Source organism: Salvelinus alpinus, chromosome 16 (assembly GCF_045679555.1).
Source record: "Salvelinus alpinus chromosome 16, SLU_Salpinus.1, whole genome shotgun sequence".
Classification (NCBI taxonomy): domain Eukaryota; kingdom Metazoa; phylum Chordata; class Actinopteri; order Salmoniformes; family Salmonidae; genus Salvelinus; species Salvelinus alpinus.
Window position 1 is genome coordinate 84,069 of NC_092101.1, and position 25,135 is coordinate 109,203.

A 25,135-nucleotide genomic window follows, 5' to 3' on the forward strand; every position below is an offset into this window, starting at 1 on the left:
GCTTTGTCTATTTTTATGAAATGTTTTATGATGAGTAAATTGGTAATACACGTTGCTCTCTGTATTTATTCTAGTCGAGTTGTGATGGTGGGTGCAATTGTAAACTATGATTTCTACCTGAAATATGCACATTTTTCTAACAAAAACTATCCTATACAATAAATATGTTATCAGAATGTCATCTGATGAGGTTTTTTCTTGGTTAGTGGCTATCAATATCTTTATTTGGCCGAATTGGTGATAGCTACTGGTGGAGAGAAAAAATGGTGGACAAAGAAAAATGGTGTCTTTTGCTAACGTGGTTAGCTAATAGATTTACATATTGTGTCTTCCCTGTAAAACATTTTAAAAATCAGAAATGATTGCTGGATTCACAAGAAGTGGATCTTTCATCTGGTATCTTGGACTTGTGATTGAATGATATTTAGATGCTACTATTTACTTGTGACGCTATGCTAGCTATGCTATTCAGCTTTTTTACTGGTGGGGGGTGGGGGGTGCTCCCGGATCCGGGTTTCTGACCCGGTAGAAGTTAAGCTTACTTTTCTTGTTCTTGACAAGGCCAAATGTCTTAAAGGCATTATGCTTGATGGGCGTGACCTGCAGCACCTCCAGACACATTCCCAGGAACACGTCATCGATGGGGTATAGCTCTAGAGAGTCTGAGGCCCAGTAGAGCCTCCTGGCCAGGGGTGCATCCATGAGGAACCCACCACCTCCAGCATATGGAGGGTAATAGGCCTTCTTGTAAAGCGCTTGTGGGATGTAGTACTTGTTCTCCTTCTTGCGAATGGGCTTGGCCTTGAAGAGCACGTCGCCGACGAAGAGGTTCTTGACATGGGCGCTGGCCTCCAGGTACTCAAAGATGTTCTCCACACTGACAAAGACGTCGTCGTCGCCCTTGAAGATGTAGCGCACGTCGGCACAGTAGGTGGAGAACCACTTGAGGAAGTTCGTCTCCTTGAGGGTCAGGTTGAAGAAGCTGTCCTGGAAGTCCCACAGGAGTATATCTCCGTAGATGTAGTCCTCGTACTCCAGGAGCCTCTGATGGTTGGCTTTCTCAGCTTCGTTGGACGCCGTCCCCAGCAGGAAGACCTTCTTCACATTCTTGCCGTCCACCACTTGCTCCTTGCCCCACGTCTTGCGGATCACTTCACGACGATCGTGCTGCGAGGCAATGGACTTGATGACCATGAGCAGGTAGGTCTCCCCCAAGCACTTCTCCGGATGGTTGATGAGCATGGGGAAGAAGCGACAGTGGCGGTACAGCAGGAACTGCTTGAAGTTGGCCTCCAGGCCCCTGAACCAGTCCTGGTTGATAAAGTTGAGGTTGGCACTGCAGTTGGCAATGGACACGTCCCAGGTCTGGGAGCCAGCTCCCTCATGGATGACACTGGGCTCCTCCGTGGTGCCAGTGGCGGCAGCCGCAGGTTCAGCTTGTTTGGTCTTGCTGTTCTTCCAAAAGGTGTTGGTCACTGGGTAGAGACCCTTCTTCTGCTGCAGGGCCCTGTCCTCTCCTTCCTCTGAAGAAGCCTCCATGCGAGCCTGCCTCTCAATTTGGAAGGGAGCCCCAGTGCCGATGCTCCCTCTCTGGACCACTGTCAATGTCACTACAGCCAGAAAGAACATGACACACACTCGTTTGTACACCCTCCATCAATCCCGAGTGGTCATCCTGGACATCCTGGAGAGAGACAGGCAGAAAGGGGCTGTTAGTCAGATGAAGAGAACATCAAAGTCATCTAGCTATTACTAACTTTGATAATGATAGTCTAAAAGAATGCCTTTGGGCAACACTCCCTAAATCTGGTCCAGAAGAACATATTCACACATATTGGAACATTTTACAATGCTTTTATATTTACCTTAGAGATTAGGATATGATTCTGCTCCGAATATCTAAAACAGAATATTGATTAGGAAATGTATGATTCTATCAAGCCTTTAAAATATGTTAATTTACTAACATTTTCTTACAGGAAAAAATACTGGCAGATCTCAGCTCATTGTTTGATACTTGCAATGAATTGCTTATAAATGTAAACTCTCAAGCTATAGCATATATATATATATATATATCTATAACATCACTTCATGCTTTGTGACCCCCATAGGGGAATTTTGGGCTGTTTTATGTATAGCCTGAAAACACGTGAAATAGACAGGTGGCTTAAGAAGACATAATGTGCAACTTAAATATGATTTCATGGAAATTAACTAGACAACATTTATTTGCTTAACCTTTTGAATTAAGGTGACGACAGCTAAAGACCATATACGATTAATCACTTTAAACGTGGAAAGTTATGAGTTGTGAGAGCTCCAATGCATGAAAACTTGTGACAATGTTGAAAAAATAATCTTCTGGTGAACCATTATTATTTGTGAATGCTAGTCTTTATGTTGAAAGATTGAGTATGAACAAACTATGCGAATGCTACACATTACGTGATGACGTAAAGATGTCATCACACCCTGCAGTTGGAACTTTTAACCAAGAACCCTGTTTCTTTAAAAGCATGATCGTGGTCCACAAGCTGCTGCCACCGGACCTCATACACATGTGGAACCTGGTGAATAGTAATCTCATCTGCTCGAAGAAAGTAGAGATCTTATAGCCTGTTGGGAATTTGGATTGCTACCTAGGTGAGGGGAGAAGAGAACCTCATAAGTTCGTTCTCGGGTAGGAACCCGGGGGAGGGGGCATCACGGTGGCGTGGAATCCTTCATTGTCGGTAGTAAATTATCTGGATATGTTTGAAAAGTTTAATTACTTTTAAATGATGTATATTCTGGTGGCATTTTGAAGGACTCTCAATGTCAGCAGGCACATTCAGAGACGTCAAACCAAGGGGCTTGAGGGAGTGGAAGACAGTGCTGCAGAGGACAGCGAGCTGCCTCACATTGTTACGCATCGCTTTGACTGTGTACTGAATGTTCAACACCTTGTTAATTTGGACCAGGCTTTAATGATACTGTAGTAACATGAACCTCATAAGATAGGAATAAACAAAGTGTCTCTACCTCACCAATGTAGTTTATAAAGTCCCCTTCTCACATGGGTAGGTTTTTGAATAATATTTATTTCTAACCGATGGAGATATTTGTCAAGGCACCAATGTTTTGCAGGCATATTTCTGACTCACCACCTTGATTCGGTCTTATTAGCAACATTTTAACTTCCGTTTTTAACATTGGATAAAAGTAGAGACTGAGAGCTACAGAATGGTAAACATACACTGAATTTTAGGAAACAATGGGATAGTAATTCTGCTTTGAAAGTTGATAAACTTGTAAACTCACGTCTGAGAAAACCATCTTTCAATGTTTTGGTACTACTATTGGAGAGCCCTTCTTTGTCTACATAAATTTAGCAATGTTTTACACCCTTTTAATTAAACCTTAGCCCCACCCATCTCTTCAAGGGTTGATCCGTGTGTTGTGTACTAACTTGCCATCTACTTCCAGACATCTAAGTGAGATGGAACAGAGCACTGAACATTACTCGCCCTAGCAGAGCTGGTTATTTATGTTATCCAGAGTGTTGGTGACTGCAACTGTGCTGTCAGATTGTCAGTTCATGAATTCAGAGCGTTTCGCGTTCAGAGCGCAAATAAGTAGGGTTGTTCCAAAAGCTCTGACCTCGCAACGACAGTCAAGCACCCAAGCTAACTGGCTAACATTGGCTAGCTACTTCCAGACACATAATGAGAGAACAGTCACAGTCACTCTGACCATTTTACTCCCCCTAGCAGAGCTGGTTAGGAAGTTTTCATGTTATCCAGAGCGTTGGTGACTGTAACCGTGCTGCTGGCAACAAATTAATAACGCTTTGTTGCCGACATTTACTGACACTGGACATATTCAACGGGGGTTGAGCATTCAAAAATTCCATCAGTTATTCCGCGCTTTGGCACACTAAGACGAGATTACTTTTTAAAGAAATATAGCTGGATAGCTAGCTAGGTAAACAATTAATCCCAACGCATGACGTAACGTTAGTTAGCGAGCCAGCCAGCTAACCTTAACAAGCTAGCTAACAGTACAATAATTTTAAATTAAAATACTTTGTCAAAATTAGTGTGGAAAGAAATTAAGAAATTTAAGAATTTAAGAAATGTAGCTAGCTAGCTAGCTAAACAATGGACCATAATCACAATTCATGACATTACTACCCTGAATGAATCTGCATGTAGCTAACCAACCAGGTTTTATGGCTATAACTAGGCAAGCAAATGTGTCTCAGATAAAAAGAATAAGATTAGACACATAATGTTAGCTAGTGACCCAGTCAGCTAACGTTAGCTAGCTAACAGTACACTTGAAATGAAACAACTTTCTGTCAAAATTAGAAACATGTAATATCTGAAAATGTAGCTAGCTAGACTATATTACCCATGGTCTGAAATCGGAGTAGACAGCCAGAGCAAAGTTACCAGCTAGTACTTCTATCAACAGTTGAAGTGGAATTCTATTGAAATGGATACTTGCATGGTGTCTTTTGTAAAGACATGTAGCTAGCCATCTAGCTAAACAATGGACCATAATCACAACTTATGATGTTACTACCCTGCATGAATCTGCAGGTAGCTAACCAACCAGGTTCTATGGCTATAACTAGTCAAGCAAATGAATCAAATTTCAATCAAATTTATTTATAAAGCCTTTCTTACATCAGCTGATGTGTCTGAGATACGAATAAATGTGTCTGCGATACGAAAAATAAGATCAAACATCACGTTAGCTAGCAACCCAGCCAGCTAACGCTAGCTAGCTAACAGTACACTTGAAATGAAACCACTTTCTGTCAAAATTAGAAATGTGTAATACCTGAAATGTAGCTAGCTAGACTATCTTACCAGTATACATCATGGTTAGACACATCTCCTATCTGATGCCATGCATGGTTACCCTTAGTTTGATGATTTAATCCAGACTGGTGTTTTCTCCATCTCCTTAGCCATCATACTCGACTTCCACTGATTTCAAAACTCAGACCTCCAGAAAGTGGAGAGCATACATATAACGTTAGCTAGCGAGCCAGCCAGCTAACGTTAGCTAGCTAACACTACACTTTAACTACACTTTGACGTTAGGTTTCTGCAGGTTTACTAGGCGATACATTTAAAAAACCTAATTTGACACGATTACCTAGACATACTGACCAGCTCCAATAGACAGACGCGTGCTATATTGCAGACCAATACACACTCATCTCTCGGCATGTCCAGCCCATTCATTATCTCAGCCAATCATGGCTAGCGGGAAGGTTGCTCATTTTTTCTGTGGCTAAACCAACTAGGCTGGTAATTTAACATTTTTATTCATATTTACAGATGGCATACAAGTTCTATATTATGGCACATGAAAGTTCAAATGTTCAAGAAGGCATTTCTGGCAAAAAAAGCATTTTGCAATTATTATTATTTTTTTCAAACAGCTCTCCTGTGAAGTCGTGACCTGCGACATACGCTTAGTTTCCTGAATCGGGTCACATTTGACCATGTTAATCATTTTTTTAAATCATCATGTCATTTTTTTATTACATCTGACCCTGCAGTCCAATGTAGAGATACCCATTGTTATGGGTCACTGCACTTCCGTGAGATTGTTCAGTTTTGAAATTGTTATTTGGTTATTTATTTATGTAGTAAACATTTGGACATAAACATCTGGACTTCTAATAGTGTACTGGAAACTAAAAAAAGATGTCCAAACTAATTTGCAAACTAATGTCCAAACTAACACCATCATACGATTTGTCCCAAGATGGCATAGCAGTCAGACGTCCTTTGTCCTCATCTTGTCGTGTCCCGTGTATATACAGTGGGGAGAACAAGTATTTGATACACTGCCGATTTTGCAGGTTTTCCTACTTACAAAGCATGTAGAGGTCTGTAATTTTTATCACAGGTACACTTCAACTGTGAGAGACGGAATCTAAAACAAAAATCCAGAAAATCACATTGTATGATTTTTAAGTAATTCATTTGCATTTTATTGCATGACATAAGTATTTGATACATCAGAAAAGCAGAACTTAATATTTGGTACAGAAACCTTTGTTTGCAATTACAGAGATCATACGTTTCCTGTAGTTCTTGACCAGGTTTGCACACACTGCAGCAGGGATTTTGGCCCACTCCTCCATACAGACCTTCTCCAGATCCTTCAGGTTTCGGGGCTGTCGCTGGGCAATACGGACTTTCAGCTCCCTCCAAAGATTTTCTATTGGGTTCAGGTCTGGAGACTGGCTAGGCCACTCCAGGACCTTGAGATGCTTCTTACGGAGCCACTCCTTAGTTGCCCTGGCTGTGTGTTTCGGGTCGTTGTCATGCTGGAAGACCCAGCCACGACCTATCTTCAATGCTCTTACTGAGGGAAGGAGGTTGTTGGCCAAGATCTCGCGATGCATGGCCCCATCCATCCTCCCCTCAATACGGTGCAGTCGTCCTGTCCCCTTTGCAGAAAAGCATCCCCAAAGAATGATGTTTCCACCTCCAAGCTTCACGGTTAGGATGGTGTTCTTGGGGTTGTACTAATCCTTCTTCTTCCTCCAAACACGGCGAGTGGAGTTTAGACCAAAAAGCTCTATTTATGTCTCATCAGACCACATGACCTTCTCCAATTCCTCCTCTGGATCATCCAGATGGTCATTGGCAAACTTCAGATGGGCCTGGACATGCGCTGGCTTGAGCAGGGGGACCTTGCGTGCGCTGCAGGATTTTAATCCATGACGGCGTAGTGTGTTACTAATGGTTTTCTTTGAGACTGTGGTCCCAGCTCTCTTCAGGTCATTGACCAGGTCCTGCCGTGTAGTTCTGGGCTGATCCCTCACCTTCCTCATGATCATTGATGCCCCACGAGGTGAGATCTTGCATGGAGCCCTAGACCGAAGGTGATTGACCGTCATCTTGAACTTCTTCCATTTTCTAATAATTGCGCCAACAGTTGTTGCCTTCTCACCAAGCTGCTTACCTATTGTCCTGTAGCCCATCCCAGCCTTGTGCAGGTCTACAATTTTATCCCTGATGTCCTTACACAGCTCTCTGGTCTTGGCCATTGTGGAGAGGTTGGAGTCTGTTTGATTGAGTGGGTGGACAGGTGTCTTTTATACAGGTAACGAGTTCAAACAGGTGCAGTTAATACAGGTAATGAGTGGAGAACAGGAGGGCTTCTTAAAGAAAAACTAACAGGTCTGTGAGAGCCGGAATTCTTACTAGTTGGTAGGTGATCAAATACTTATGTCATGCAATAAAATGCGAATTAATTACTTAAAAATCATACAATGTGATTTTCTGGATTTTTGTTTTAAATTCCGTCTCTCACAGTTGAAGTGTACCTATGATAAAAATTACAGACCTCTACATGCTTTGTAAGTAGGAAAACCTGCAAAATCGGCAGTGTATCAAATACTTGTTCTCCCCACTGTATATATTTACATCTTTCTTCGCATATCTTTTATATATTTTATTTTCCAAAAACTCAACTTCAAAACACTCTCCTGCAACCCGTCTCACCAATTATTTTGAAAAATTATTATTTACCTCAAATCTAAAATCCACAATAGAAGCTAGCCAGAAGCTAGCCAGAATCTAGCCTAAAGCTAACCAGAAGCTAGCCTGAAGCTAGCCAGAAGCTAACCAGAAGCTAGCCAGAAGCTAACCAGAAGCTAGCCAGAAGCTAACCAGAAGCTAGCCAGTTTACTGGCTAACGTTATTATTCAGCTAACCACGGTTTGTGGTCATCAGTATCCTTTAGCTCGAAAAGCTATCGGCAGTTTTGTACTATGCGACTCAGACCAGAACATACCGGACCTATTTTTCTCTCCATATCCCCAGATTTCAACCGCAAGTTCTGGACATTTACACCTGGATCTCGCAGCTAGCTAGCTGCTATCCGTGTGACTATTGGCTTACATCGATCCCGGAGCAAACATAAATTATTCCAGAGCTAGCCAGCTGAAGACTTCTATCAGCCACTCCTGGGCTACAATCACCTATCCGGACCCGTTTTACTGCCGATGCGGAGCCCCACCGGGCGTTCCCGACTGGACTACTGACGTTATCTGCCCGAGGGAGTTATCCAACTGGCCCCTCCATCGCGACGTTACCTGAACGCCCACCCAGCTAATCGTTAGCTGTCTTATCGGCTGCTATCTGAATAGGTCTATCTATCGGACAATTTTTCTTGGGTCACTATAACTATATCTATTTTGCCAATTGGATTGATCCCCTCTACCACACGGAACCCCACTAATCTACCGTCGGAAACGCACGAGGTGGCTAAAATCAGACTTCCATCCTATGCTAGCTTGCTACCGATGGCTCTGCTAGCTGTCTGAATCGCCGTTACCCCAACCAACCTCACTACTCACTGGACCCTTATGATCACTCGACTAAGCATGCCTCTCCTTAATGTCAATATGCCTTGTCCATTGGTGTTCTGGTTAGTGTTTATTGGCTTATTTCACTGTAGAGCCGCTAGCCCTGCTCATTATACCTTATCCAACCTTTCAGTTCCACCACCCACACATGCGATGAAATCACCTTCAATGATGTTTCTAGAGACAATATCTCTCTCATCATCACTCAATACCTAGGATTACCTCCACTGTATTCACATCCTACCATATCTTTGTCTGTACATTATACCTTGAAGCTATTTTATCGCCGCCAGAAACCTCCTTTTACTCTCTGTTCCGGACGTTCTAGACGACCAATTCTCATAGCTTTTTAGCCATACCCTTATCCTACTCCTCATCTGTTCCTCTGGTGATGTAGAGGTGAATCCAGGCCCTGCAGTGCTTAGCTCCACTCCTATTTCCCAGGTGCTCTCATTTGATGACTTCTGTAACCGTAATAGCCTTGGTTTCATGCATGTTAACATTAGAAGCCTAATCCCTAAGTTTGTTTTATTCTCTGCTTTAGCACACAATGCCAACCCGGATGTTCTAGTCGTGTCTGAATCCTGGCTTAGGAAGACCACCAAAAACTATGAAATCTCCATTCCTAACTACAACATTTTCAGACAAGATAGAACGGCCAAAGGGGGCGGTGTTGCAATCTATTGCAAAGATAGCCTGCAGAGTTCTGTCCTACTATCTAGGTCTGTACCCAAGCAATTTGAACTTCTACTTTTAAAAATCCACCTCTCTAAAAACAAGTCTCTCACTGTTGCCGCCTGCTATAGACCACCCTCTGCCCCCAGCTGTGCTCTGGACACCATATGTGAAATGATTGCCCCCCATCTATCTTCAGAGCTCGTGCTGCTAGTTGACCTAACCTGGGACATGCTTAAAACCTCTTACAGCAACCCCCCCCCCTTCTTTCAATTTCCGCCTGAAGACATACCCAAATCTAACTGCCTCTAGCTCAGGCCCAGAAGCAAGGATATGCATATTCTTGGTACCATTTGAAAGAAAACACTCTGAAGTTTTTGTAAATGTGAATTGAATGTAGGAGAATATAACACAATAGATCTGGTTTAGATAATACAATGAAAAAACCATAATTTATTTTATTTTTAATTGTTGTATCATCATCTTTAAAATGAACAAGATAAAACCAACATTCAGATATGAATATGGGGACAATTGCAGTGAAAAACATAAGAGGGCAACAGTACTTGTGCAAAGTTTCAGAATGATAACTTCCAAAATGAGTGTGCTACATGACATTTATCATGAAGTCACCCAGGTGTCCCACACAAGTGGCCCAAATGTACCCAAGTGGCCAAATTGGTGAAGGTATACATTTTGAAACAAATAACTATATACAAAATACCAAAATGGTATTCTAACACACCCCCCCAAAAATGGAGGGGAAAAAAATAAAAAAAACAATATGAAGAAAATAAATATATACATTTACAAAATAACATGGGTAACTATTTAAACACTTTCAATATTTGGAAGACCCTCAGTCCTCTATCAAATCAAATCAATTTATATAGCCCTTCGTACATCAGCTAATATCTCAAAGTGCTGTACAGAAACACAGCCTAAAACCCCAAACAGCAAGCAATGCAGGTGTAGAAGCACGGTGGCTAGGAAAAACTCCCTAGAAAGGCCAAAACCTAGGAAGAAACCTAGAGAGGAACCAGGCTATGAGGGGTGACCAGTCCTCTTCTGGCTGTGCCGGGTGGAGATTATAACAGAACAGATTTTCAAACGTTCATAGATGACCAGCAGGGTCAGACACTAATAATCACAGTGGCCCGGGAGGTGTGGAGCCAGATACACCAGGGGTCCTGCTGGCTGAACCAGCTTCAGAGGGGGATGGACACATTGGCACTGGGGGCTCCCAGTCGGAGTCAGTGGCACTGTGAAAGAAAATGTTCAGTTAGAATAGTTTCACATATGAGCCCTGTATCAACAGGTATAATAAACAGATATATAGAGTACAGGGAACATAAAGTGCTGTTCCATTTCACTTTGGCCATTGTTGTGGGCCTGCCTCAAATAGGCTATTTCATGTGGGGGTGGGGTGGAGCGGCAGACACACGCACCTCGACCATGCTCCCTCTAATCCATAATATGTAGACTGAGAAGAGGAAGCATGGTCGCTGTGTTGAGATGTGTGGGTTTGCTGTTACATTCTACTCCATTCCATTTATATATATATATATATATATATATATATATATATATATACACACAAACATAGGCTATGGGTCATTCACATACATAAAACCATACCCCCACCCACAATGTATAACCAATGTGTACTTTACACATTTCATTACATTTTTATATATTGCAAATAAAATGTAAAAACAATCACAAACAACGGCATTAGCATGAGAAGAACTTACCAGTCCAAAACAATGTCCTCTCCGTTCAAAAAATATGCTTCCATTTGAGTAATAGCTATGGTCGCTAACTGAGTCCTCTTCCAAAAGCATATCTTTCTCACTTTCACGATTCGTACATTCGTATATCTAGTCTTAGATTTAGCTTTCCCTGACTTATTCGCCATGATGTTCGATATATAAACAGCTGAAGATGCTCGTTACCTAAATAGTGCTGTGCGTAACAAGCTTGGCTCCTTCCAGTATGAATCTTCAATGGCGATAGACCGTCTTTACGCCGGAGTTTACTACATGGGTTGGTCTTCCAACACAGATTCATTACATATTGCCGTTTACCTCTGCTCATTGGCTATCTACCCAGCTAGATTTCAAGACGATCAGTGGTCATTGGGTTAAAATACAGTCAATCAACGAAACAGCGGTCATATAATTGGTGCACAATGAGGTCATTACTTGTTGTCTTCCAATCGGTTTCTATCGGTCAATACGTCCCGCGAAATGACCCATCAAGTTTGGTTGTGTTACAAACAAACAATTGATTGCAATGAAACCAAACATGACTGGATAAAGTCACGTTTAGTCTGTGTATTTACGTCGAATGTTTCGTGTTAGGCTATAAAAATGGAATTAACCGAACAAAAGACCATTCATTGTGTAACAATGAGTCTTGGGATTGCAAACAGAGCAAGATCTTCAAAGGTAAACGATTTATTTCATTGCAATTTGTAATTTTGTTACGCCTGTACTGGTTGAAATAGTATTTTGGTATGGGGCTCTGTGCTCAGATAATCGCATCGTATTCTTTCGCAGTAAATCCTTTTTAAAATCTGACAACGCAGTTGGATTAGCAAGATTCTAGGCTTTTGAACCATGTGAGACACTTGTATTTTCAGGAATGTTTAATATGACTATTTATGTGGCGATTACCGTATGTTGTCGAATTTAAACCCGCTACCGGTATCCGTAGCGCAGAGAAGTTAACACGCCATCCTACAATCTAAGCTTGATGCCCTCAATCTCACACAAATTATCAATGAACCTACCAGGTACCACCCCAAAGCCGTAAACACGGACACCCTCATAGATATCATCCTAACCAACTTGCCCTCTAAATAAACCTCTGCTGCCAAGTCAACAAACAGATTACCGACCATTTCGAATCCCACCATACCTTCTCTGCTATGCAATCTGGTTTCAGAGCTGGTCATGGGTGCACCTCAGCCACGCTCAAGGTCCTAAACGATATCCTAACCGCCATCGATAAGAAACAATACTGTGCAGCCGTATTCATTGACCTGGCCAAGGCTTTCGACTCTGTCAATCACCAAATCCTCATCGGCAGACTCGATAGCCTTGGTATCTCAAATGATTGCCTCGCCTGGTTCACCAACTACTTCTCAGATAGAGTTCAGTGTGTCAAATCGGAGGGCCTGTTGTCCGGGCCTCTGGCAGTCTCTATGGGGGTGCCACAGGGTTCAATTCTTGGACCGACTCTCTTCTCTGTATACATCAATGATGTCGCTCTTGCTGCTGGTGAGTCTCTGATCGACCTCTATGCAGACGACACCATTCTGTATACCTCTGGCCCTTCTTTGGACACTGTGTTAACAAACCTCCAGACGAGTTTCAATGCCCTACAACTCTCCTTCCGTTGCCTCCAATTGCTCTTAAATACAAGTAAAACTAAATGCATGCTCTTCAACCGATCGCTGCCTGCACCTGCCCGCCCGTCCAACATCACCACTCTGGACGGTTCTGACTTAGAATATGTGGACAACTACAAATACCTAGGTGTCTGGTTAGACTGTAATCTCTCCTTCCAGACTCACGTCAAACATCTCCAATCCAAAGTAAAATCTAGAATTGGCTTCCTATTTCACAACAAAGCATCCTTCACTCATGCTGCCAAACATACACTTGTAAAACTGACCATCCTACCGATCCTCGACTTCGGCGATGTAATTTACAAAATAGCCTCCAATACCCTACTCAATAAACTGGATGCAGTTTATCACAGTGCCATCCGTTTTGTCACCAAAGCCCCATATATTACCCACCACTGCGACCTGTACGCTCTCGTTGGCTGGCCCTCGCTTCATACTCGTCACCAAACCCACTGGCTCCAGGTCATCTACAAGACCCTGCTAGGTAATGTCCCCCCTTATCTCAGCTCGTTGGTCACCATAGCAGCACCCACCTGTAGCACGCGCTCCAGCAGGTATATCTCTCCGGTCACCCCCAAAATAATTCTTCATTTGGCCGCCTCTCCTTCCAGTTCTCTGCTGCCAATGACTGGAATGAACTACAAAAATCTCTGAAACTGGAAACACTCCCTCACTAGCTTTAAGCACCAGCTGTCAGAGCAGCTCACAGATTACTGCACCTGTACATAGCCCAAACAATTTAGCCCAAACAACTACCTCTCCCCCTACTGTATATATTTATTTTGCTCCTTTGCACCCCATTATTTCTATCTTTACTTTGCACATTCTTCCACTGCAAATCTACCATTCCAGTGTTTTACTTGCTATATTGTATTTACTTCGCCACCATGGCCTTTTTTTGCCTTTACCTCCCTTATCTCACCTCATTTGCTCACATTGTATATACTTATTTTTTTTCTACTGTATTATTGACTGCGTGTTTGTTTTACTCCATGTGTAACTCTGTGTTGTTGTATGTGTCGAACTGCTTTATCTTGGCCAGGTCGCAATTGTAAATGAGAACTTGTTCTCAACTTGCCTACCTGGTTAAATAAAGGTGAAACTGTATACTGTGAAACTGTATCTGTATACTGTGTTTGTCCATGGATTTTAATGTGCTGATATACTTGACATGAATTGAGTTGAGGGTTTACATTGAAACTGTGAAAGAAATAAACTACTGCTGATACATGTATGATGTGATGTTAATTTAATAGCCCTGCAGACAAGAGGTGCACAACAAAGTGTTTGATATGTAATTAAATGCAGGAAAGATTGGAATTAATGTGCAAAGATTTTAGTGCCAAATGTTTAGAGGGTGGTGATTATGTGTGGATGTATATAAATGTAAAAAATCCAAATGTATATAGTTAAAATCAGATTTTTAAATAAACATCTAAATATATTTTGTGGGTTTTATATTACTCATTCATTAAATTGTCCCAGATTAAAGTCTTGTTTTGGTCTTATTGAGAGCAAACTGTGAAGAAATATCCAATCAAGTTCAGATAACAAAGGCTTAGATGATATTTGATCCCAATGTTGATCATATGGGGCTATCAGTTACACTGGGAGAGGATTTTAATAGAAATTGTCCTCAAGTAGCCCAAATGACAAAGCAAGTGTTATCTGACCAAAATGTTCATTGTTAATTTGTTCAATATTCACTTTTTATGGGATAATGAGATCATATTTTAAATTCATCGTGGATGATGTCACATTCAATGCTGATTCGACACTTGAAAAGCAATGTAGATACATTGCTTGACCTAATTTTTAACTTTAGGCAACTTTTTATTACGTCACATTTTTGTCACATACAGTGTCTTGCGAAAGTATTAATCTCCTTTGGCATTTTCCTATTTTGTTGCATTACAACCTGTAATTTGAATGGATTTTTATTTGGCTTTCATGGAATGGACATACACAAAATAGTCCAAATTAGTGAAGTGAAATTAAAAAAAATACTTGTTTCAACAAATTAAAAAAATATATATATGGAAAAGTGGTGCGTGCATATGTATTCACCCCCTTTGCTATGAAGCCCCTAAATAAGATCTGGTGCAACCAATTACCTTCAGAAGTCACATAATTAGTTAAATAAAGTCCAACTGTGTGCAATGTAAGTGTCACATGATCTGTCACATGATCTCAGTACATATACACCTGTTCTGAAAGGCTCCAGAATCTGCAATACCACTAAGCAAGCAGCACCATGAAGACCAAGGAGCTCTCCAAACAGCTCAGGGACAAAGTTGTTGAGAATTACAGATCGGGGTTGGGTTATAAAAAAATATCCAAAGCTTTGAACATCCCACGGAGCACCACTAAATCCATTATTAAACAATGGAAAGAATATTCCACCACAATAAACCTGCCAAGTGAGGGCCGCCCACCAAAACTCACAGACCAGGCAAGGAGGGCATTAATCAGAGAGGCAACAAAGAGACCAAAGATAACCCGGAAGGAGCTGCAAAGATCCATAGTGGAGATTGGACTATCTGTCCTTAGGACCACTTTAAGCCGTACATTCCACAGAGCTGGGCTTTACAGAAGAGTGTCCAGAAAAAATACATTGCTTTAACTTCTTTGGTTATAAGGAGTGCTATTTTGACGTCCGGATGAAAAGCATGCCCAAAGTAAACTGCCTGCTACTCAAGCCCAGAAGCTAGGAAATGCATATAATTGGTCGATTTGGATGTTAAACGCTGTAAAGTTTCTAAAACTGTTAAAATAATGTCTGTGAGTATAACAGAACTGAAATGGCAGGCGAAACCCAGTGGACAAACCATCAACAAAACAACAAAAAAATTCTGCATACCACTGATTTCAATGCCTGGCACTTTTATAATAGGGCGAAATCGTCCCCGATTGCAGATCCTAGGGCTTCCACTAGATGTCCACAGCCTTTAGAAAGAGTTTCAGGCTGGTTTTTGGAAAAATTGGGCAGAAGTTGTAGTTTTTCTAAGTGGCTCCCATTTTGGCTGTAGTGTTTTCAAGCGCATGGCCGAGAGAGCGCGTTCTTTTTGTTAATCTCCGGTAAAGACAATAACGATTCTCTGTCTTAAATTTGATTGTTTATTTGCGTATTAGGGTACCGAAGGATTGATTAAAAACGTTGATTGACTTGTTTGGATAAGTTTATTGGTAACGTTTGGGATTCATTTTGTGTGCATTTTGACGGAGGGAAACCGAGTGGATTATTGACTGAAGCGCGCCAGCTAAACTGAGTTTTTATGGATATAAAGAAGGAATTTATCGAACAAAAGACCATTTGTAATGTAACTGAGACCTTTTGGAGTGCCAAAAGAAGAAGATCTTCAAAGGTAAGGCATATATTATATCGCTATTTCTGACTTTCGTGTTGCAACTCCCTGGAAAATGATTTGTTATGCATTTGTGTGCTGGGCACTGTCCTCAGATAATCTCATGGTTTGCTTTCGCCGTAAAGCCTTTTTGAAATCTGACACCTTAAGAGCGTAGTGCATGCCAATGCTACAGGCACATTATTCATTTCAAATTATAAGTTTATAAAACCTGAACCCCCCCCCCCGCAACCAGAGAAAACCCTCCCAACACAATAACTTCCCCAAGTGCCTGAAAGCAAAGGAAGTAAAAAATATTAAAATAGGTATATATACAGTATACACTGAGTGTACAAAACGTTAACACCTTCCTAATATTGAGTTGCACCCCCCTTTTCCCTCAGAACAGCTTCAATTCATCGGGGAATGGACTCTACAAAGTGTTGAAAACATTCCACAGGGATGCCGGCCCATGTTGACTCCAATCATTCCCACAGTTGTGGCAAGTTGGCTGGATGTCCTTTGCGTGGTGGACCATTCTTGATACACACAGGAAACTGTTGAGCATGAAAAACCCAGCAGCGTTGCAGTTCTTGACACCAACCACTTCGCCTGGCACCTACTACCATACCCCGTTCAAAGGCACTTTAAACTTTTGTCTTGCCCATTCACCCTCCGAATGGCACACATATACAATCTATGTCTCAAGGCTTAAAAATCCTTCTTTATTAACCTGTCTCCTCCCCTTAATTTTCAATGATTGAAGTGGATTTAACAAGTGACATCAATAATGGATCATAACTTTCACCTGGAGTCACCTGGTCAGTCTATGTCATGGAAAGAGTTCTTAATGTTTTGTACACTCAGTGTATATTGTTTGTTTGTACACTATATATACAAAAGTATGTGGACACCTTGAAGTTAGTGTATTCAGCTATTTCAGCCACACCCGTTGTTGACAGGTGTATAAAATTGAGCACACATCCATGTAATGTCCATAGACAAACATTGGCAGTAGAATGGCCTTACTGAAGAGCTCATTGACTTTTGACATGGCACCGTCGTAGGATGCCACCTTTCCAACAAGTCAGTTCGTCAAATGTATGCCGTGCTAGAGATACCCCAATCAACCCTAAGTGCTGTTATTTTGAAGTTGAAACGTAGAGGCGCAACAACGGCTTAGCTGCAAAGTGGTAGGCCACACAAGCTCACAGAACGGGACTGCCATGTGCTGAAGCGTGTAGCGCATAAAAATCGCATGTCCTCAGTTTCAACACTCACTACCGGGTTCCAAACTGATCTGGAAGGAATGCCAGCACAAGAACTGTTCGTCGGGAGCTTAATTTAAAATCGGTTTCCATTGTTGAGCAGGCGCACACAAGCCTAAGATCACCATGCGCAATGCCAAGAATCGGCTGGAGTGGTGTAAAGCTCGCCGCCATTGGACCTTGGAGCAGTGGAAATGCGTTCTCTGGAGTGTTGAATCATGCTTCACCATCTGGCAGTCCGATGGACAAATCTGGGTGTGGTGGATGTCAGGAGAACACTACCTGCCCCAATAGTGCCAACTGTAAATTTTGGTGGAGGAGGAATGATGGTAAGGAGCTGTTTTTCATGGTTCGGTCTAGTGAAGGGAAATCTTAATGCTACAGCATACAATGACATTCCAGGTGATTCTGTGCTTCCAACTTTATGGCAACAATTTGGGGAAGGCCCTTTCCTGTTTCAGCATGACAATGCCCCCGTGCACAAAGCGAGGTCCATACAGAAATGGTTCTTCCAACATCTAGTGGAAAGCCTTCCCAGAAGAGTGGAGGCTGTTCTTACAGCAAAGGGGGACCAACTCCATATTGATGCCCATTATTTTGGAATGAGAGGTTCGACAAGCAGGTGTCCATATACTTTTAGTGTATTTTTCAGAGGATGCTGGTGGGAGGAGATTTGGGAGGATGTGCTCATTGAAATGGCTGAAATTGAATAAATGGAACGGAGTCAAACATGTTTTTTAAACTGACTATCGTATTTGTGGATTAAATCTCACTTTATTAGTATAATGAGTAATCCAGGAATGTCACAAGTTAATTGAAATGAGAAAAATGGCTACAATGGCTACAAATAATGGCTAAATTGCTTCAGGACACGAAGGGTCCCCCCCTCCATTTCCTGTAGCCCGCGATCAAGTCCTTGGTTTTACTAACATTGAGGGAGAGGTTGTTGTCCCGGCACCACACTGCCAGGTCACTGACCTCCTCCCTTTCGGCTGTCTCATCGTTGCCACTGATCAGGCCTACCACTGTCGTGTTGTCAGCAAACTTGATGATGGTGTTGGAGTAGTGCATGGCCACGCAGTACTGGGTGAACAGGGAGTACATGAGGGGACTAAGCACACAGAGCACGAAATTCAAATTACAGTATTATAAATATTTCACTTTCATAAAATCACAAGTGTAATACATCAAAATAAAGCTTAACTTATTGTTAATCCAGCCGCTGTATCAGATTTCAAAAAGGCTTTACGGCGAAATCAAACCATGCGATTATCTGAGGACAGCGAAAAAGGACAGAGAAAAACACCAAAGAACGCGCTCTCATTCACGCACTTGGAAACACTACAGCCAAAATGGAAGCCACCTAGAAAAACTACAATTTCTGGCTAATTTTTCTACAAACCAGCCTGAAACTCTTTCTAAAGACTGTTGACATCTAGTGGAAGCCCTAGGAACTGCAATCTGGGAGGACTTGGCCTTATTATAAAAGTGAAAGCCATTGAAAATTGTGGTAGGCTAAAATCTTTTTTGGGGGGGATGGTTTATCCTTGGGGTTTTGCCTGTTCTGTTATACTCACAGACATATATTTTAACAGTTTTAGAAACTTTAGAGTGTTTTCTATCCAACTCTAACAATTATATGCATACCCTAGCTTCTGGGCCTGAGTAACAGGCAGTTTACTTTCGGCACGCTTTTCATCCAGACGTCAAAATACTGCCCCCTACCCAAGAGAGGTTAATGTGTTTGAGCCAATCAGTTGTGTTGTGAGAGGGTAGGTGTGGTATACAGAAGATAGCCCTGTTTGGTTAAAGACCAAGTCCATATTATGGCAAGAACAGCTCGAATAAGCAAACAGAAATGATAGTTCATCATATCATCATATCACTTTAAGTTATGAATGTCAGTCAATCCAGAACATTTCAAGAACTTTTAAAGTTTCTCAGGTGCTGTCGCAAAAACTATCAAGCACTATGAGGAAACTGGCTGTCATGAGGACCGCCACAGGAAATGAAGAACCAAAGTTACCTCTGCTGCATAGGATAAGGTCATTAGATTCACCAACCTCAGCAATTGCAGCGAAAATAAATGCTTCAAGGAGTTCAAGTAACAAACACATCTCAAGTTCAACTGGTCAGAGGAGATTGCGTGAATCATGCCTTCATGGTCAAACTGCTGCAAAGAAACCACTACTACAGGACACCAATAATAACAAGAGACTTGCTTTGTCCAAGAAACAGGAGCAATGGAGATTAGACCGGTGGAAATCTGTCCCTTGGTCTGTCAAGTCCAAATTTGAGGTTTTTGTTTCCAACTACCGTGTCTTTTTGAGATGCAGAGTAGATAAACGGATGATCTTCACATGAGTGGTTTCCACCGTGAAGCATGGAGGAGGAGGTGTGATATGTGTGAGTGCTTTGCTGGTGACACTGTCTGTGATTTATTTAGAATTCAAGGCACACTTGACCAGCTTGGCTACCACAGCATTCTACAGTGATATGTCATCCCATCTGGTTTGCGATTAGTGGGACAATCATCTGTTTTGACCCAACACACTTCCAGGCTGTGTAAGGGCTATTTGACAGTTTTATTTTACCTTTATTTAACTAGGCAGGTCAGTTAAGACAGTGATGGATTGCTGCATCAGATGACTTGGCCTCCATATTCACCCAACCTCAACCCAATTGAGATGGTTTGAGTTGGACCACAGAGTGAAGGAAAAGCAGCCAACAAGTGCTCAGCATATGTGGGAACTTCAAGACTGTTGGAAAAGCATTCCAGGTGAAGCTGGTTGAGAGAATGCCACGAGTGTGCAAAGCTGTCATCAAGGCAAAGAGTGGCTATGTAGAAAAATCCTTGAATGAGTAGGTGTGTCCAAACTTTTGACTGGTACTGTAGCTATTCCTCTTATACAGGTGGGTGAAAACATTGTAAACTATAGATCTGTTGGGACGGTATGCAAATTGGGCTGGGTCTAGGGTGGCTGGGATAATGGGGTTGATGTGTGCCATAACCATTCTTTCAAACCACTTCATGATTACAGATGTGAGTGCTACAGAGTGCTACAGTCATTGTGGCATGAATCCTTAGAGCTCTTGGGAACAGGAATGATAGTGGTCAGTTTAAAATGTGGAGATTACAGACTGGGACAAGAAGAGTTGAAAATGAAAATGATGGTGAATATGTCTGCCAGCTGTTCTGCGCATGCTCTGAGAACGTGGACTGGAATACCGGTGACCAGTACCACAAGCAACATTAAGTTGCCCCGATTCCTCCCTCTAATTGGGGAATGTTTGCAATTGTTTTGTTTTCCGGGTCAGGGAAATGCAATAAATTAAGAGGACTCAATGTTTTTTGAAAGATGAGACGTTGAGGATTATAATAAAGACCGCTTTGATGTCATACAAACAAGCCAAACATCCGTGAGTTCAAATGTGCACTTCACATTTCCATATCATACAACTCATGTCATACACAGTGTCATGGTTTATGATCACTATGTTTGATGTACAGTTACAAGATGACATCATGTTTTTCTATTGTGAAGAAAATTTGCAGCGGACACACACCTGAATGCACGCATGACTCCTTTCTATGCGCACCAAAATTACGATCTGTTTCTCTGAATTGGCCTGTGAAAGCATAACACTGTAAGATCATATTTTATAACTTAGTTAGTCATGTTGGCAAAAGCTTTCAAGTGATGCCCACCTGACCCAGAAGGCCATTTACAATGGGGCATTTTTGGATTGTTTACAATTGGACATTTTGTTACACATTTCCTTGCTGCTGCTAAAAGATGATCTATCAATTTAAGTGGAGAGGATTGGAGTGTATTCACAGTAACAATTCCTAGATGGAGATGACATGGGCTTGCCTGAATAACAACACCTGTGATGTCCTGAATAACAGGGAAAATTTCAGACCAAAATTGACTGGATTTTCAGACATTGACAAAATATATTTGATTTTGTACCTATTTGTCCACACTGCCTCCAACACATAGCGGACATTCCTTTTTTTATTTTATTAAGTTCATCAGGGCTCATAAAAAACGATGGAGTACTTTGAATTGAAACTCCCTTGTTTGGTTACATGTAGTGGCTTTAAATAGTGTTTTCCATATGTTCCCCCAGCTCCCCACTGATATCTGCACCTGTAATTCAAGCTGCCATGAGTTCCTAAGATAATCTCAAGATAATATGTGCATGTTAAGGATATTGTAATAACAATGTAAAACAGTTCCAATGTTTTCCCCTTGATAAAGTGATTCAATCATCTCGTCAATCGGCTAAGTCATTTTTGTAACAATCCTTTTTTAACAATGAATTGCCTTACTTGAAGGTACCTATAACAATTTGTTTGGGATATAATGAATTCCTCCTTGAAATGCTAAATTTTTTTAGCCTTTGAATAGTTGAGAAACTCTACAAAGCCCTCTCCCTTCCCATTCCCTAAATCCTTGGAAAGGCTGGGTTGTGTCTAGACATGTCATTACTCAGTTAATATTGGCGTTGAACTTCCCTCCATGTTTTCAATATAAGAGTATTAAATGGGTTTTGTTTAATTCTGTCAATAGAAATAGGGTCTACTATAAAGAGAGACAATGTAAAGGCATATCACAATATTGACTCTCAATTTCAAGCCATGACAAAGCCTTCAGTTGTTGAATCCATGATGCTATGTGATTGCGCCGCCCAATAATATGATTTAAGTTTAGGGAGGCCAAGCCCACCCAATTATTTGAACAGCTGTAGTTTTTTATAACCAATACAAGCCTTTTTATTTTGCCATAAAAATTTACCTGTTTCTGCATTTAGGCGAGTAAAGGTTTTAGCAGGGATTTTAACAGGAAGCATTGAAAACAGATAGAGCAGTCTTGGTAAGACATACATTTTCACTGAAGCAACCTGACCTGCTAGAGATATAGGGAGGGGCATCCAATGGTCTAGATCTTCAGTGATTTTACGAATCACATGGGGGTAGTTAAAAGCATATAGTTTCCCATAGTCTGACGGAATATTAACACCAAAGTAACGCATGCTTGTATCAGTCCACTTAAATACGTAGTTGTCTTTGATACTTGAGGGTGAATCACCAAATGTCATCACAGCAATAGTTTACCAACGTTACTTTTATAGCCTGATGTAGCACCATATTCACCTATTAAAACTTCTTAGGGCTGCAATCCCTTCTTAGGGCTGCAATCCCTGCAATTATTCAAAATAAAAGCCTGAAACTATGTCTAAAGCCTGGTCACAGCCCGAGGAAGCCATTGGAAAAGGAATCTGGTTGATACCCCTTTAAATGGAAGAAATACGGGCCAGGAAACACAGAAAAAAATAATAATAATCACTTCCGGGTTAGATTTCCTCAGGTTTTTGCCTGCAGAATATACTCACAGACAATATTTTGACAGTTTTGGAAACTTTGGAGTGTTTTCTATCCTAATCTGTAAATTATATGCATATTCTACGATCTGGACCTGAGAAATAGTCCGTTTACCTTGGGAACGTTATTTAAAAAAAATATATATATCTGACCCCTAGCGTCAAGAGGTTTTTAATCCCACCACAGTGACCGGATTTAAAAAGGCTTTACAGCGAAAGCACCACAAACGATTATGTTAGGTCACCGCAAAATCACAGAAAAACACAGCCATTTTTCCAGCCAAAGACAGGAGTCACAAAAAGCAGAAATAGATATAAAATTAATCACTAACCTTTGATGATCTTCATCAGATGACACTCATAGGACTTCATGTTACACAATACATATATGTTTTGTTCAATAAAGTTCATATTTATATCCAAAAACCTCAGTTTACATTGGCGCCATGTTCAGAAATGCCTCAAAAAATCTGGAGAAATTGCAGAGAGCCACGTCAAATAACAGAAATACTCATCATAAACTTTGATGAAAGATACATGCTTTACATAGAATTAAAGATTAATTTGTTCTTAATGCAACCGCTGTGTCAGATTTCAAAAAAGCTTTACGGCAAAAGCACAATATTCAATAATCTGAGAACAGCGTTCAGCCACAAAAGGAAGCCATACAGTTACCCATCAAATTGTGGAGTAAACAAAAGTCATAAATAGCATTATAAATCTTCACTTACCTTTGCTGATCTTCATCGGAATGCACTCCCAGGACCCCCACTTCCACAAGAAATGTTTGTTTTCTTCGGTAATGTCCATCATTTATGTCCAAATAGCTACTTTTGTTACCGCGTTTGGTAAACAAATCCAAAGTCACGAAGCGCGTTCACTAAAAGCAGGCAAAATGTCAAAACGTTCCGTAACAGTCAGTAGAAACATGTCAAACGATGTATTGAATCAATCTTTAGGATGTTTTTAACATAATTCTTCAATAATGTTCCAACCGGAGAATTCCATTGTCTTCAGAAGTGCGATGGAACAGAGCTCGCTCTCACGTGAACGCGCATGGTCAGAGCATGGTCAGCTCATGGCAGACCTTACTCATTCCCCTCTCCTTCGGCCTCACTTCACAGTGAAGCATCAGGCAAGGTTTTAAAGACAGTTGACATCTAGTGGAAGCCGTAGGAAGTGCAAACTGACCCATATCCCACTGTGTATTCGATAGGCGATGAGTTGAAAACCTACAAACCTCAGATTTCCCACTTCCTGGTTGGATTTTTTTCTCAGGTTTTTGTCTGCCATATGAGTTCTGTTATACTCACATATATCATTCAAACAGTTTTAGAAACTTCAGAGTGTTTTCTATCCAATACTAATAATAATAATATGCATATATTAGCAACTGGGACTGAGGAGCAGGCAGTTTACTCTGGGCACCTCTGGGCACCTTTTCATCCAAGCTACTCAATACTGCCCCTGCAGCCATAAGAAGTTAATTTGAATATGTTTGGAATTGTTGTCTCAGCCTCTGTTATGTACAGGATGACATCGTCTGCATATAGATATATATTATTTTCGTTTGGCCCCACCTGCAGACCAAAAAAATTCCAATAGCTTCCACCAGAAGTTCTATACTAAGGGCAAATAACTGTGGCGAGAGACAATCTCCTTGACGATTTCCTCGTTGTAGCGAAAAGGAATGCAACATATTCCCATTAGTTCTAACATATGATTTGGGACTTGAATATATCAGCTCTATCCATTTCAAAAAGCGCTCCCCAAAACCAAACTTCTTCAACACTGCTAAAAGAGAAACCCTGTCGATGCGTTCAAATGCCTTTTTAGCATCGAGAGATGGTATAACTGTTTGTTTGAGTTGGTTCTTAGAGTAATTGATAATATTCATAAGTCGCCTTATATTCGACATTGAGCGACGTCCTTTAACCTCTCTGGGATATGTGGGACGGTAGCGTCCCACCTGGCCAACATCCAGTGAAAATGCAGAGCGCCAATTTCAAATTAATTAATAGAAACATTTAACTTTCATGAAATCACACATTCAATATACCAAATTAAAGCTACACAAATTAAAGCAAAAATGCTTTACGCCGAAAGCAAACAATGCTATTATCTGAGGATAGCACCCCAGCTAACAATCACAGACCATCATATTTCAACCCTTCCGGCGAGACACAAAACACAGAAATAAAGATATAATTCATACCTTACCTTTGACGAGCATCTTCTTTTGGCACTCCAATATGTCCCATAAAAATCACAAATGGTCCTTTTGTTCAATTAATTCCGTCAATATATATCCAAATTGTCCATTTATTTGGCGTGTTTGATCCAGAAAAACACAGATTCCAACTTCCAAATATGTCAAAAGTTACCTGTAAGCTTTGTCCAAACATTTCAAACTACTTTTGTAATACAACTTTAGGTATTTATTAACGTAAATAATCGATAAAATTGAAGACGGGATGATCTGTGTTCAATACCGGAGGAGAACAATGTGTAGCATGCTTTCTGGTCACGCGCCTCTTCACTGGAGCCTCATTCTGAACATGGCTACTTCTTCATTTCTCAAAGGAAAAACCTCAACCAATTTCTAAAGACTGTTGACATCCATTAGAAGCAATAGGAACTGCAGCAAGGTCCCTTAGAA

The 25,135-nt window shown here is 41.1% G+C and overlaps 1 pseudogene; it reads right to left on the reverse strand.

Moving 5' to 3' along the window:
• Nucleotides 1–477: 477 nt before the first annotated feature.
• Nucleotides 478–1,674, reverse strand: LOC139541738 (UDP-GlcNAc:betaGal beta-1,3-N-acetylglucosaminyltransferase 7-like; annotated as a pseudogene).
• Between the last annotated feature and the right edge of the window lie 23,461 nt (nt 1,675–25,135).